Source organism: Sebastes umbrosus, chromosome 1, assembly GCF_015220745.1.
Source record: "Sebastes umbrosus isolate fSebUmb1 chromosome 1, fSebUmb1.pri, whole genome shotgun sequence".
NCBI classification, from domain to species: Eukaryota; Metazoa; Chordata; class Actinopteri; order Perciformes; family Sebastidae; genus Sebastes; species Sebastes umbrosus.
Genome location: NC_051269.1, coordinates 26,913,833 through 26,928,149, shown reverse-complemented (window position 1 = coordinate 26,928,149; position 14,317 = coordinate 26,913,833). Strand labels below are relative to the sequence as shown.

Genomic DNA, 14,317 nt, shown 5'->3' with positions numbered 1-14,317 from the left:
CCGCCGATGCTGGAATCGGACATTCGGGGCTACTTAAATGAGCCACAATACAGTGCGGAGGAAGAAGCCGCAACAGCCGAGAGTCGAACACCGCCAGCCAGTGAGGATAGCGACACAACGAGCCCAGTGCATTCTGGTTGTTGTAGGTTTTCTACCTTTTGAGCAAAAGGGAATACCACAGCCCCTTTTCTCTGTTTTCTCTGGTCACGTAGCACCAATTTCTTTCGCATAGACAGCCCAGTTTTATGAATAGAGCATCTTTTCAGCAGTGAAATACTATTGCAAATGTTCAAAGCTGTGTGGATTCATTTGATGATCAACATGACCTGGCAGGGCTTGTGAAATGCTTTACATTTAGTTCTCCATCCCAGTCCTTAATTCAGCTCTATTTGCTTTCTAGTTAAGAGAGATGCCACATTGAGCTCCAAGACACATGAACGATTTTGAGGTCTTAGTGTTCTGCTCTGGGGCTTTTCAATCACCCACATGCCCAGTAAAAACAGGAAGACCCACTTTGCTTTCTCCGAAGAAAAGCATGCAGTCTTGTTCAGCCACACAGAATTTGATTTAAAATTTATGCTCAAGAAGCCAAGGTCACCAAAGATACCAAATACAGTATGTCAGGTCGTATCATGGGAAAATGTGTGTGGGCTTAAAAGGAATTTAGAGTTTTCTATTTGACGTGATGGCGCTGTTGAAGGCAACATGGCATCAATTAAATATCGAAACAAGCAGATATTATATATTTTTTTACTTTAATGCAAATTAATAGAATATTTGAAGAGAAAATTGTGGTTCGAGAGATGTTTTTTGCTGTATTCCTGTCAGTTGCATTTAATTTTCTGTGTGCGCCACGGCCACATGTGTGCTTTGAGCTGCCCTCTTCCGTTGTGAATGCCAAGGATGAGTGCCCATGGTTTATTCATAGAGAGGTTGTAGAATGCCTGATGGCTTATTTCTAGGGCTACAAGGCCGGGCTGGCTCGGACTTTGTGAAGGACAATAGATGCCTGGTCAAAAGAATTCTGTTTCTCCCTGTTGATTATGAATTTTGATGTTTGGAAGGAATGATTTTCTTCACTCATTACGTCTTTTCTATTCTGTGCAGGTCTTTTCTTTAACTCACAGTTCTTTGTTATGATGTGCCCCGTCTTTCATTTCATTATTTGGCCATTTTCACAAAATACCAGACAGACCTCATTACCGCTATATTAATCACATCGCTGCTACATTAATCACACCTTTTCCTATCTGTGGATGCAATACTTTCCGTCTGCCGCTGCCACCTTTCGTAACTTTTAATTATGTCTGGACAAGATGCACGTATAGAAATTGATTGGCTGTGAATGTCTCTCTAAGGATGCCACAGGGATATGAACACAACTCTAATGATCTGCTCTAGGTTTTGTGTTTTTTGTGAGCTTCATTATATGGCTGAAAATGAACAAAATGCCACCTCTGCAGAATTTAGCCCTCTTCACTTGACCAGTCAGAAATAATTCACAAATAATTTCTCGGTCCCACTAAATGCCTCCAGGTATCCTAGTGCAAAGAAACTGCAGCTGTGTAGAGGACTTATTATATGGCATATATTTAAGGTGAGAAGCCTGCAGGAGGAAAGAACAGATAGTCCAGTCTCTCTCCATCACACAGCCTCTGTCCACATCCCCTCCTCCTAATTGTATCTCATTAGAATGGAGATGTGAATATCTCCAACATTAGACTCCCAGATTAAGATCTCAATTAGAGGAGGGAATCTGTCTGCCTGTTTAAAATTAATCACTATTCATATTCATGTCTTTCCTTATCCTCCTTTCCATGCAATAGTTCACTGAATTTTTAAGCTTTAATGACCAGGACTAATTGACTGCAAACCTCTCCAATGGTTTTCTTAATGGCCTCGTGCTTTCTGTCGAATCACTTGTTTTTTTTAGAGAGTGTTTACTTTAGGCCTTCGAGGCACATTAAGTTTCCTCCTCGAAGGCTTCATTTAGAGCTCTCTGCATCTCACTCAGCATGTTTACATGCACTCATGGAAACTGGTTATTGTTGTTTTTCTGTAGTAACCTGATTTCCGAAACATCATGTAAATGAGAACCCAAGTTTCTGTAAAATCGGTAGGGATTAAGAGAAACCCGGTTAGCACAGCCTTGGATTCAGACGAAGTGGGTATTACAGGACAAAGGCTTCAGACAGGGGGAAGTATTACTCTGATGGCACTGTGGTGAAATGAAAAGAAAGCTTGTTACTCTTAGCGTTCTCTCGCTGTACCCAAAATAACTGCAATAAATAAGAATAAAAAAGTCAGTTTTCACAGCTAGACTATTTATTAAATACAAACATGTGTGCAGTAAGTCAAATGATCCAAACAACAAAGAAGAAGAAAAAAAACTTGGTTGCACTCAGGTTGCAGAATCATTTATCACTAATACACTTAAAATATGACACTTGATTTCCACTGTGTTTCTGCTCTTCTGTCTTTTAAGTGTGTCTTCGTTTATCCAGAGAGTCGCTCTTATTGGCAGTTTTAGCTTGGTTTTTAGAGGTGCAACCTTGTCCAGGATGGATACGCATAGTTTATGAAAAGCATTTTTGAAGTAATTTGTATCTGAATAATCTGTCAGATTGCTGGTGGCACTATTAAATAGGGGAATGAATGATCCTGCTGCGGGCTCATTTTATAACACGGAAATGCACCTTCTTTTTGTAATCCGACACCGAAAGGTCTCTGACGTAGAGATTATTTACATTTATTACACGGCTTTGTTGAATACTCGATTCTGATTGGTCAATCACTGTGTTCTGCTGTCTTTTATTTCTTTATAGCAGACCGTTGCTATGGACGCAGTTCTGATCTCGGATTCTGGAGGACCATTTTTGTGTCAAATTTTGATTTCTTAAGTAAGTAGCCGTGTGATAAGCGGGATAATGTACAGCTAGTGGGTCATTATTGTGAAATAAACCCCTTCAGGGCGATGAAAGACCCCTCCGCTTCACCCTCTCTCGGTTTATTTTACAACAATGACCGGCTCGCTGCACATGATCCGTAACATGTTCTCAATGAATACATGCTGATGTTTAGCAGGTTTAACATGTTCACCATCTTATAGCGTGTTAGCATGCTAACATTTGCAAATCAGCACTAAACCAGAGGGCATCCTCCGGGTCTGAGAAGTGAAGCCAATGCAGAAGTGTCAGAAGCAGGGGGCGACTCTTCTGATTGCAAAAAGAAGTCTGATTGTATAGAAGTCTATGAGAAAATGAGCCTACTTCTCACTTGATTTTTTACCTCAGTAAACATTGTAAACATGAGTTTATGGTCTCAATCACTAGTTTCAAGTCTTCTTCAATACAGCATGATGTTCATTTAGTAAATTATGGTCCCATTTAGAGTCAAATAGACCATAAAGCAGGGGATGCTTCAGGGCGGTGATACCTTGTAATTGACAGGTCACCCTTTCACAGTGTGATTTCAGTTCATAAAAGTTAATTGTGACATTTTGATCGCCTAAAACATCTTATTCAGCGGTCGATTGTACTTAACCCCACCCTCTCGTGTCACTTCTGGTTGTAAAAGAACAAGATGCCGAACTCGACGCTTCAAAACTGCAGCCCACAATGCAACGGATGACGTCACAGTGACTACATCCACATAAATATTTTGTGGTTTTACTGTTAATTTAGTTATATTTTTTCAAAAGCTCCCTGGTCCTGAAAAAGGGAAAGGAAGTGTATATGTGTGCGCCTCTCCCCAGATCGATTGTGGAAGACCTCTGGAGACCACAGCAGCTGCTGACAGAGTCACTATACTTGAAGCTCATCAAGTGTTTCTGTTTATCGATTGCACGGGTGCACGGAAAGGTTGCAACAAACCCACCGCCCTGGCCTCCGCACCTCCAGCTCCACAGCCTTTATACATAGCAATGCCATTTTCAGTCCTCAGATCTCGGCTACCACCACCCACAGCCACCTTTGCACACTTCCACCAGGGCATGAGAGCAAGACGGAGGAGGCCTGGGCTTGCTGAGACGGATGCAGAAAATAGCCCCACTGCAGGCAGAATGAAAATACACTGTTCCGGGGAAGTGTGTGACCATAAGGGACAGTCTGAATTGGACACCTCTACTGAGGTGTGAAGTAGAGTTTTTGTCTCTTTCCACAGATAGGAAGGGGAAGAGGAGGTTATGGTGGGTGTGAGGAGGCTGGACGATGTGGCTGTAATAGTGCAGTGGGAGTAAATAGACCAAGGGAGAGGGAGAACTCGGGGGACTGTCACCAATTGTCACCAAGAGTCGTCCAGCTTTTGTATTAATTTTCCTTTCTGTGTGCCTCGGGACCAGGGTGAGAAATCATCCACCTTTAAATAGATGTGTGTGTGTGTGTGTGTGTGTGAGTGTGTCCATGTGTTAGTGTGAGTGTTCGGAAATGGCTTACACCCATAGCTAGGGGCCAGGGTCTCTTTCCATCTTTCCGTAGGGTCCATACTAGTTGGAGGCTGTGACTGTGAATACAGCTGGCTGAATGAACGTTCTGTCTTCCTTTCATTATTCACCGCCGCTCCTCAGCCATATCTCACGTCTCTCCCCTGAGGGGGAGGTGTGCTGCCACTGATTCTTTCTGCTGGCAAGACAACACCTTTTATCCGTCATAGGATCAGTAGTTTCTTCAAATGATAGTCAGGGACATCTAAAGGAGAAATCCACCCTTGGATGGTCTTTTAGGTATCATCAACTTGTGTTGCTGAGTTGTAATTACATTTTTGGGTGTGTGTATTTTCTCTCAAGCTACCTCATCATCTACTTCTTCAAGTGATGCTTTCCTGCATTAGGAATGACTTTGAACAGTGTGGACGCAGCATGAACAAGTTGCTTTCAATCAAACCTGTGAGCATCGACGCAGTAGCTCATTGGTTACCTTTTGGCTACGTAGCATCAGGTTGGCCAACATTGACTATTACAGACCAGGACTCCATACCAATGGATTTGGGTTTAGTGGAAGTAGGAAGTGGCCTCGTGGAAGCTCAACAAACATGCTGAAATTGCACTTTTCTTATTTTTCAGCTTTTTATGTTCACTTTTATTCAGTAATAAACTAAATTAAATTGATAACATTGTACATTTGTCTGCATTTCAGTACTCTGGTAAGCATTGTGAAATTTCTTGTATTGGTTCAGGAGCTATTTTATCATTTTACCATTCTTTCCACTGTGAAAAGTTACGAGAATCACCTTTTTGTGGTAGAGCCATAAACTGTAGTGGACGTAGTCACCGTGAGGTCACCCATTGGTTTGTGGACTGCTGTTTTGAAGCCTCAAGTTCAGCATTTTGTCCGTCGTCATCTTGGTTTTCTGCATTTTCTTGTCATTTTCTCATAGACTTCTATACAATCAGACTTCTTTTTGCAACCAGAGGAGTCGCCCCCTGCTGGATATTAGAACAAATGCAATTTTAAGGCACTTCCGCATTATAGTTTCACTCTTCAGACCCCGGAGTTGCCCACTGCCCTTGACCTCGGCATAGATGAAGCACTCTGCTGACTTTGCTTTAGGCAGTAACAACAGTGAGATAGATGGAAGGATAAGCTTTAGTGCCAAGTAGGGAAAGAATTTGTGTGCATTTTCTCCAGTTGTTGCTCTTTTTCAGGCTGGCTATCAGTACAATTAAAGAGGTAGTAGTGGTTCTCTGGCTTGCTCATGGCCACTGATTGGACATGACTATAGATGAACATTGTGAAGATCAGTTATGTGACCTTTTGGATATGGAACAGGACCTCTAACCTCCATCCCATCCTGCCACCTTGCCTTTGAATTAAAATGCAGCCTTAGATTTTTTTTCTCTCATATAAATCCTCCATTGTTGATGTCCACTGAATCCCAGGGGTCGTGATGAAGTGTTGTAATTTTGCCTTTTTGTTGCCTACATGTTTCTCCCGCCTGCCTTGCCTACTTCTATTTAAGTTAGTGATTTTCTGAATTTCCTAGAATACCTTCTAACGTCTCCTAGACAACTCCACAGGAGCTCCGGTGTCCAGCTGAGTTTTATGCGTTGGTGGAGAAAGTAATGAACCTAACGGGAGTGAAAGTAATGGCACGGTGGTGCGTTTCTAGTTGAAACAAATGAGCGTTAATTTTTCATTTAACAGAGTATCTGAGGGTGAAATTCTTTCTTTTCCTTTTGTTATGGATTGAACAATCATGCACATATGCAGTGTGTAAACAAAAAACGCTCTTCCGTTTTGAGAGAATGACAACAAAATCTGATGTGTACCATTAATAGATCACAGAAAAACGTTCTCTAATTAAATTCCGTTATGGTTGTTGCAGGAAATATTATCAAAGTGATGCTTCTTTACATCTATATTTGCCTAAGGAACCCTCAGGATTAAGAACAAAAATAAACTGACTACCACAATGGACTCAGGAAGAAGGATCCAGGGTATGTTGCCAGTAGCACATCCACCCGTCAGCACACACTGTTTAAGTTTTATCCATGCCTCAGACAAACACTATAGTGCATCTCTGAAAACACAGAACAGAGCGAGGTAAAAATGTCCCCTTTGTCTGGGTCGCTCTGCAGTCAGACCTCTTGATATTTGCTGCGGTTTGCTCCTCGACTGCTGGCCTCTTGAGAGTGAGATTCCCCATCCTCTCCTGACGCTTTTTTTTTTCTGGCCATCAGCCAGAAGAGCCACTGAGCTGAAAAAAACAAACAGAGTAGAGAGATGAGACATGAAAAGAAGAACGAAGCTAATGCACAGATCTTTTGAAAACGGCTGCTTAATGTTGCATCTTTCAAGCCACATCGGGGAAATTTGTGTCGGTGTTGTTCATCGGACCGGAGAGGACGGAATACATTTCATATATGAAAGGCTGAAATACTATATACAGTGACAGTATTGAGCTCTTCTGCTGTGCTTATGGCTCAGTTGCTCCGTGGTCACGTTTATATTTCAGGGTTAGTTAAGCGATGCAGTAAATCAACCTCCAGGAGTGTTGTTATCTATGTTTACTTTCCTCTTATTGGTATTTCTATTGGAGCAGCTGCCAGAGAGGTCAAAGACACTGTAAAGCCCCATGAGACCCTCCCCTATATCTGTCTGTTTCTGCGTCCCTCAACACACACACACACACACGCATACTGTATATACACACACAAACACATACTCCTTTTCCCAGACAATCATCCTAATCATTCCTGATTAACTCAATGTTCAGTTACATCACCATTTAATGAACTTCCCAACTAAACAAAGTGCCATTAGCAACACTAATATCTTCCCTAAAATAGTTTGCTTTCATGGACAGAAAATCCTATTAGGTCTACTAAACGAGTTAATCATGTTCGTAAATAACAATGAGTTTGTTTTTTCATCTTTCTCTAAAGTACAGTAGTCTGATTTCATTTGGTTGCATTTGCGAAATGCTGTTTGGTTTCTGTCACCTGAGACTTGTGAAGATGATGCAGCTCATTTTGATCGTTATAATTACAAGTATACTATTCCCGTTAGGCGGCTTGGTGAGCAATAATAGTAAAAAAAGGTGATGCTTTTTATTGATTTTGTGGGAAATCACAGCTTGTATCTTCCAGTGAAGGTAAAAGGTCAACTACAAAGTCGTACCCACGGGGTGTAAGATATTCAGTGTCGTGGTCAAGGGCATTTCAGCAGAACGGATGCTTTAACCTGTGTTCTTCGATCCGTAATATGAAGGTCTCACAGCTGGTTATGTCTCTCCTGCACATTTACTTGCTTGATTAAGTTCACACCTCTTTCTCATTGTAAATACGTCACTGTTTCAATAGATTGAAATTCAAATCAAAAGCCAGACATTACAGATTATTTGTTTTTTAACCAGACATGATAGTAGATATCATAATCAACCCAAGTCAAGGAAATTTCTTCTGAGGTCTTCTCAGGTCTCGTACAAAGCTGCTGTACATTACACAAGCTAAGTCATTTATATTTTCCTGAGCAAACTTCATGGTTATGAATAGCAGTTCGTGAACCAGAAAAGGTTTTCAGGAGTGGTATTATGTTAGAATATAGGGAGCAAATAGTATAATATATAATAATTTCTTCTTACATTTGATGTTTCCTGTCCTCTATACAGTAAGTGACATGTTACCCTACTTTTTAGGTAATTATATCAATTTCAGAAACTAGGCTAAATAGAGCTTGATACTTATGGCTGACTCACTTAAAGGAGCAGTGTGTAAGATCTGGCACCATCTAGCGATGAGGTTGCAGATTGCAACCAAGCCTCTCCCGTGTGCCAAGCATGTAGAAGAACTGCGGCCGACACGAAAATGCAAATGGCCTTCTCTAGAGCCATTTGTTGTAGGGAGTATGTAGATATAAACAGCTCATTCTAAGGTAACAAAACACAACGATTTGTATTTTCAGGTGATTATATGCTAAAAGACAACATACTTATTAATATTATAATCCATTTCTGCCAATAATTGTTACACTGTTCCTTTAAGAGCAGGTTTCAGAACAACAGAACAAATTAAATCCTTGAAAAAAAAATCAAGGTATTTCCTCAAATTGATGCTGTAAATGCTCATTGATGTGCAAAACGGCTTAATACAACCAGCAAACTTACAAGAAAATATATCTAGGTAAAAGCAGTGTATAAAAAAGCTCACAAACTAAACTCTGATTTCTCTAATTATGATGCTTTCCCACCCTGAGCGGCTACAGAAGTGAAATCAGGTGGAGTGGTTTGGGGTTGAAATTAAAACCTTTATACCTTTAGTGCTTTGATTATACATAATTCAAACATATTCAACGTAATTTTCTGTTTTTTGAAGGTGTAACACCGTACGTTTGGGAACAGTCTCTTCAAATAAAAGGCAGTGTGATCGGCATGAGGGAATAAAATGAAGGATATTTTGTATAATAATAGGATCACGTATTCTCCATCAATCACTTACCCTCCACCAATGTAACATGTTTAATAGACAAAACACTTCAGTGCTACAAGGTCATTAATTATTAAAAGCGAGGCTGCATAAGATAGTGAAAAGAGGAAAGTGACCCATTTTGTAGAACCACTATAAGGTTAGGAGCAGGTAATGGTCTGTGGAATATATTGGTTTAATGGTGCTGATACCAACTGCTTGTTCACTTGCTGGTTCTTTGTCCAGAATGATGGATCAGTGATGAGAGAATAAGTGTGACTGAGTCTGCTCTGAGGCGGCCGGGAGGAACGACTGACCTGTTTTTACACTCGTCTGCCTCCGTATCCTGCAACACATTTAAAACCCGGCAGCTCCCGGCCATAGACGCAGGTTAAGTGGATGCATGTTGACTCCATGATGGCTATAGGGAAATAGATGGCACCCAGTCAGACAGCAGACATGGAGGCTGAGGCTTGAAAAGGGCAGAGGGAGGAAATAGAACATCTTTGCTTGTCATATAATTAAAACATTCAAGCCAGGAGCGAGTTTCAATTATGACGGGACAGTTAATCTATCTGCTATTTCTTTATTCATTTCCCTGGTGAGAGGAAATATGGATTACTGGTCAGTGAAATGTGCCTTCCAAAGATGAGAACTGCTGTGATCTGATTATCATTGTTTAATAATAGATGTTAGTAGTGTTTTTAAAATATAGAATAATAAAATAAATGGATTTCAGACTGATGTGTATTACAGGTAATAAGGAAGAGCTTATTTTATGTCCTGTTTATGGTAGTTTAGAGCAACCTATGATAGTAACTTAGATTGCAAACATCCATCCATCCATTTTCTTCCGTTTACATTTTTCTGCCCAGCAACTTTTTCAAGCTCTTCGAGGGGGACCCAGAGGTGTTCCCAGGCCAGATGAGATATATAATCTCTCCAGCGTGTTCTGGGTCTATACCCGGAGCCTCTTACCAGTTGGCCGTGCCCGCAAAACCTCCAAATCGGAGATTAAAAACATAACTAGTAATAACACATTTTGTCTCTGTTCATAATTTCTTCTGAAATGATACTGCACTAAGCGCCGCTCCTCATGGTCACTGTTGCTACGCCTGTCAAACCACCTGCTCTCTGGCTGCATATATGCAGTTAACAATATTAGCAGTGGAAGATTTACCACTTGAAATTTGCAGTAGTTTTTGAAAAGAAATGGGTCTTCAATTTTACATAGAGTAAACAAAAGCAGACGCCTCATTGTTGGCTGAAGTGACGAAGGTCAGGGTGGATGTTCCAGTTCTGAACAGGTATTTTTCTAAAGTAACCTGTAACCCCACAAAGTATATATAAACTATAGGTAGTGACATGTCCCTTGCCTTTGGAAATAATGCTAGGTTACGTAGTTAGCTAGTTAGGCGGGCATGTTAACAAATGTTCCAGTTGCTAAGCTATGATTGGACAGAAATTTTGCAGGAGCAGGTTTTAATGAACGTTAATTTCAAAAATATATATGGAATATATATATAAGGATGCCAAGGATCCGACTTGGTGTGAAGGAATCATCACCTATGGTGTGTGCAACTTCAATAAATATAAATTTTTTCAGAGGTAAATTATAATAAATCAATTTATTGATGCCTTTAAAGACTATAACATTTATTAAATATTCAAATTAATATCTGATTATATGATTTGTGCCTGTGTACAAATTTAATGAATGCCCTTTCTCAAATTATATTATTTGGAGAAAAATTAATGCAGCAAATAAATTGATAAAATGTACTTCAAAAGAAAGAAAATTATTATAATGTCCTTGTCTTCAATATTTATTTCTGTCTGTAATTTCTAATAAATATTGGCTGATACAGAAAGGAGGCAAATTTTAATTCAAGTTGTATTTGAAGCGGTTATATGCCATTTTGGTTTATATGTGTAGGGTTTGTGTAAATGTTTGCAACAGTGACACTGTTTCCAAACACATATGGAATTCGGTCAAATGTGTATAAATGACCATCTACTTTGAAGCGATTCATCATGTTAACTATGTGATGAGGAAGAACCTAATATTCACATGTTCTCAGAGTTCTTTGAAATACATCAAAGGGCAACACTCAAAAGAAAGTGGAACTGAAATGAATATTATAATCACAGATTAAACGTTGGAAAATACCTGCAGGGAGGGACACCTTTTAATAAACACCTCGGTTTGGAGACAGTTTGGTTGGAAGGTGAGAACGAGATTTTAAAAACTCTACTTGATATTGCAAAATACCTCAACAGCTCTTGTCAGCTCTCGGGCTGGCAGGAGTTATTAGCATAGATGTGTTCCTGCACAGGTCTCTGAGATGATACACATCAAACATATTTATTCAAAGTGATGCAAAAATCATAGCTTTTTTTTAGAGAAAAGACCTACACTGATACATCAATCAATAAACTAATACGTGCTAAGCATAGCAACAAGTACACACCACTGAGAAATAACAGAATCACAAAACCGCAGTACTAAAGACATACACATTTTTTCTTAAAGGAACAATGTGAAACATTTCGGGGATCTGTTAGCAGAAATGGGATATAATATTCATAACAATGTTTTTATTAGTGTATAATCACCTGAAACTAAGAAACGTGTTTTCGTTAGCTTAGATTGAGCCCTTCACATCTACATAGGGAGCGGGTCTTCTTCAGTCCACCATGTTTCTACAGTAGCCCAGAACGGACAAACCAAACACTGGCTCTAGAGAGAGCCTTTCACGTTTTTACGTTACCTGAAGGCCGCCGTAGTTCTCCGACACGCTTGTGAAACTGCAGCCGCAGAGTGCAAAACCGTGGTACCGCCAGCCGCCGTCTAACTTCTGTTGCTCCTAAAGTAGTGATATTAAGGGATGGATGGCATCTGAGGGAAGCGAATGGCGTTACCACGGTTTTGCACTTGCCGACTCACGTTACCGCAGTCTTGGAAAGGGAGGAGTGAGCGGAGGGGTACTCAGTTGGTTGCAATCTGCAACCACACCACTAGATGGCGCCAAATCCCACACACTGTACCTTTAACTAAGCATTATATTATAGTTCTTGAAAGGAATGTAAACTATAATGTGGCCCTAAACTTGGCCGACTGATCACAGGATCAGAACAGGACCACATTTTATCAAAAAATTATTAAAGTTGATCAAGTGTAATTAACCCTGAAATTCTATTTCACAGAAAATATTGTAAACCAAATTACTGAAAGTTGGGTGATGCATTGTCCAGTCATCCAAAATGTTTTCACTGGAAGGCCTGCTTACAGCTCCACACGCCACAGTAATGTCAAAGTAGCACCAGTAACCTACGGCTACAACAAAATATTTTGAGTTGGGAGAAATAATTTGTCATTTCCTGCGCTGAGGGCAAGAATCCACACATGCAGCAAAGTGTGGTCTCACCATACATATAAAACAGATTTATATCTGTCATGGAGTGCTGAGAATATTCAGGGTTTCATTTCTACCAAATATAATAGGAGGTGATTTTATGACGAGTTCCTCCTCCCTGGTCGATGGTGATGTTAATCAGTAAAACCACCTGATCTCATCTCTGGTGGGAAACCTGCACTCCCTGATGGCACCAGGGTTATCCGAGAGAATATGATAATCATGAACAAGTTACTGTTTTAACAAGGTAAATGTTGCTGTCAGTAATGCACACATATATTGGTACACATCTTTCTCACACGCTGTTTTATTCCTCTCATCTGTGACAGTATCTCTTGGAGATGTGTGTGTTCATGTGTGTGTGTGTGTGTGTGTGTGTGTGTGTGTGTGGGTCTAGTGAACTGTCTTTGTCTAGATTTCCCTGCTCATTATCGGAGCAGGTTCAAGGAGATGGGTTCTCATTTGCATAGGCAGCTCCGGGGCTAGAGCCCCCGTGTGTAGCAGCCAGGTGATTCATTCCAGCTCCTACAGTCTTATTTTGCAGAGGATTAAATTAAAACCAATCAATCAGCCTAGATCACTCTGACCCAGAGGAAAATGAGCCAGGTGACTGACTGGTGTGAGACCATCCAACACGTTTTCTGCCCTCTCGGAATAGCCTAGAATAGCCACATTTGTCGCACAACCATGGCAACATTGCAAGTCCGTACATTCACTTCAATTTAGAGACGAGGCATTTATGAACTTCTGATGACGTTCACGCAGCGAGGGGCAGACCAGCGTGAGCATAAAAACTCCAATAAATGGAGTTATATTGCCTAGTAGGATGTGATCTATCTGTTAACATGTTCATGTGGAAAAACAACACAAGAGATCTCAAACAAAGAGAAGTGGAGCACAAAAGTACTATTTAACAAAAAAATACATTTATCCACCAGTAGCAACTTTATAGAAATGAAACCTTCAGGTTTTGTTTTAGAAAATGGTATTAGAGGAAGTACAGTATCTGTCTGGAGATTTGGAGAAACTGCTTCTCAAAAGGAAGGCACTTTAGATTTTCTAATTGGTCACTTTAGGCCCAAGAGGTTCAAATGAAGAACTGAGCTTGAAGCCTTTCTTGTAAAGTAGAGGATATAGATATAGTAGAGGATATTATATTTGTTGTGCTCCAAAACAAGTTTGTAGAATAAAATCTCTAGCTAATCAGTTAACTTAGTACATTTACTCACGTACTTTAGGTATAATATGTAACATTTTTGCATAAAAATGTCTGAAAAAGATTAGACCTATGCTTTATTTTGTTGAGTTGTATGTACTTATTGTATTGTATTGTACATTATTCTAAATGTTTCCAACAACGTTCAAACCCAGAGAAATCGGCAATTTTATTCAAGGTAACTTCCATGTGGTCGCCTGTCAATGGCGTCACATCCCCTTTACCCCCTCTAGTTGCTCTAACTTCTGGGGAAACATCAGATGATACATCAGAGACCAGTAGAGATTTAATTTATTGATATGATATTTCAATATCGATTTAGCTTACTGCAATGTGCTACTAAGACTATTGGCTCATGGCAGCCAACCAAGCTAATGCGTACGGTAACGTTATAACATTACAACTTTCAACACGCTCATGAAGTTATTTTTACTGATTAAACCATTAAATAGTATTTAAAGAAGGTAAAATTAGCTCAACCTTGACCAACAGCAACAGTTAAATTCTGCTTAACTGTGCATCAGTGATAATGATCAAATAATTTAATATATTATAATAACATTCTTGAGGCCATTTTTTCTGCACAGTGTAGTTCTTTTTTTTACTTTAAGTGCATTTCGCTGATGTATTATGTAGTTATGTAGGTACAGTTTTGAATGCTAGATTCATGTTTATGTTTGAATTCATTACTTGTAATGGAGTATTTTCAGACAAAAGATCTGAATAGGTTTTCTACCACTTCAGTAGTTTTGTTGATGTTCAGATCTTATAAATGTGATAGAAATG

The 14,317-nt window shown here is 39.9% G+C and overlaps 1 protein-coding gene across 1 annotated transcript in view; it reads left to right on the top strand.

The window, feature by feature from the left end:
- tex264a (testis expressed 264, ER-phagy receptor a) overlaps window positions 1-14,317 on the top strand; it is an 87,683-nt gene that overhangs the window by 60,261 nt on the left and 13,105 nt on the right. The window lies entirely within an intron of this gene.